Genomic DNA, 2,500 nt, shown 5'->3' with positions numbered 1-2,500 from the left:
TTTCTGAGGAATAGAAGCTCCTCCACGCCAGCACCAAACCCCTCCCCGCTTCTACGTCGGCTTTCCCGGCAGTCTATTGAAGCCCTCCCACCTCCAGCCCCGGTGCTGTCCTCCATTTTGAGCGCAGCCCAGCAGATTGTTTTCCTTCCATAAAGCGTGGTCGGTACCCGGCATTTCGGCTCACTTTCTCGCAGTCCCCAGATGGGCCTAACCCGGGTCAAGGTTCAGGAGTCTGAGTCAAGTTGTGCCCAGCCAAGAATCTCTGTCGGTTGTTCACCCTGTTCCATTCCATTCCGTTCCGTTCCGCTCCATTCTGTCCTGTCCTGTCCTGTCGTGTCCTGTCCTGTCCTGTGCTGTCCTGCCGTGTCCTGTCCTGTCCTTTCCTGTCCTGTCCTGTCCTGCCATGCCGTGTTCCGTTCCAGGGCATGGCGTGGCGTGGCAGGTGTGTTTTGGCTTGGTGGGGGTTTTCCTGGGGGCGGGGCGTGGTGGGGTGTTGAGCGGCACGCCCGGCTGGCCGGTACGGGGATCCGGAACCATGACGTCGGGGTTATGATGAGGCTGTGCTCTATCTAACCAACCGGGTCACCGGCCAGCCCCGTGCACCATCTGTCACCATCCACAGCACCGATGCGGACAGAAACACGACTGAGCCCAGAAGGCATCCCACTCAGAGAAAGACGCGTGGCAGTCGTCACAGCGTCTGAGGTCTCACGCCGCACGATGACCGCATTTCTATGAAACGATCCGTGGTCGTCAGATCCCAGGGAAGGGAAACTGGCGGGTGGCTGCCGGGCGACCCCGCCCACCAGCCGTAGCGGCAGAACATCGGTCGCCACGGTCGTTTGCGTTCTCGTTCACCCCCCCGTACCGGTAAAGAGACAGAACCCTGCGCGTTGGCTTTCGGTTTCGGTTTCGCCTCTGGCGGTTTGCTTTCCACTGTCAGTCTGCAGTCTCAAAGGAGAGACAGGAGGTCAGGAAGGCCCGGCAACGAGCAGCAGGAACCCTTCCTCCCGCCGAATTACTCACGCTTCCCCAGAACGGAGCTCAGGTGTTTCCAGCCATCCCAGTGTGTGGGTGTCTCCATCCCCGCATCTGTGAAATCCACCCATCCATCCGCACACTCGACGTTTATCTCGTGTCGTCTCAATCGACCCCATCACCGTGACTCACGGAACCCCCGAATCCAATACCACCCGCCCGATCAACACAGGTTCCAGACGCACGTGTTCGCCTTTCCCTTTTATGGACATCTGTCAGCTTAATTTGACATCTGTACACATCCCATCCGAGAAAAACCGCCCTCCGTTCCCACCCAGAAAGAAACACGCAGCAAGCCAAGGTGTACACAGAGGGGGAGAGAGGGGCCCCCGGCGACCCTCATCCCCGACCAGGAGAGGACCGGACCAGAGCGTCCGAGGGGCCGGAGCACTCCAGCGAGCGTGCGTCGGTTCAGCCCTGTCGGCGAAGTGGCCACCTCTTCCTCGGGAGCAGGGATGCGCGTTCCGCCCCACCCTCTCTGGCGGACGACAGTCAGGGTGACGACGATGACAAAGTGCCCTGGGGAAGAAAGATCACAGGAGAGGAAGTTTTCAGATTCAGGGTTTCAGACAGAGGCTACAAAGTGGGTCCGGGGCCGTCGAGTACCCGGCAGAACGGGAGAAACCAGGAGAGCTGTGATAGGGCGGCTCCCCCCAGTTTCATAACATACACAATTCACTTCCGTGAAACCGCTCGCCGTGTGACTAGGTGGATCGATGAAGTTCAAACAGCTTAGTTCAAATCGATTAGAAGACGGTGATGTTTGAAAATGCCCCTCGGGGCTTCAGCGCCTCCCCTGCCCCCGCCGCATCACAGAAGGAAGTGAAAAGCTACGTATCAGCCCGCCCTTTGTGAAGTTTGAACTTTGTCTCTATGCCCCACCCCTCCAAGCTGCCCCCGAGCAATCGACTGGCTAGTTCCAGTTTCCGTCACCAGGTCGCGCTAGGCCTCCCCGTACCCCCTCCTCACGCCAGGAGGGTACGCGTGTATGCGTGTGACTATACGATAACTAAAAGCATGTGACTATTTGATAGTTTTAAACGTGTGACCAGTGTGAAAGCGTACCTGTCAACGAGACCCCTAAATTTCGGGTCTGGGCCGTTTTATTCCGAGACTTTCTTGCAGGGACAGTCCCTGGGCAGGCCTATAACAAACCCCTTACAAATTCTCACTCGGGCATTCCGGTTCTCATTCTGTGTGGCAGCCTCACAGCAGAGCCAGGCGAAACAGTGACCTGAACAATACCAGAAAAGGGAGGAGTCGATTGAGCATCGCACCGTTCAAGAAAATCTTTTCAAGGAAGCAGTGTCACCCCACCTCGGGCACGTCCGCCGAATGTCGATCCACAACACGTGCCGGGTGAGCAAACTAAGGCATACAGCAAAAGCGGCGATGATGACAAGAAAAAAGAAAACAAAACAACCACAGCAGGAAAGAAAGAAAGAGAAAAAAAACGAGACGA

This window comes from Cynocephalus volans, chromosome 18, assembly GCF_027409185.1.
Source record: "Cynocephalus volans isolate mCynVol1 chromosome 18, mCynVol1.pri, whole genome shotgun sequence".
Classification (NCBI taxonomy): Eukaryota; Metazoa; Chordata; class Mammalia; order Dermoptera; family Cynocephalidae; genus Cynocephalus; species Cynocephalus volans.
Note: the sequence above shows the minus strand (reverse complement) of the source record.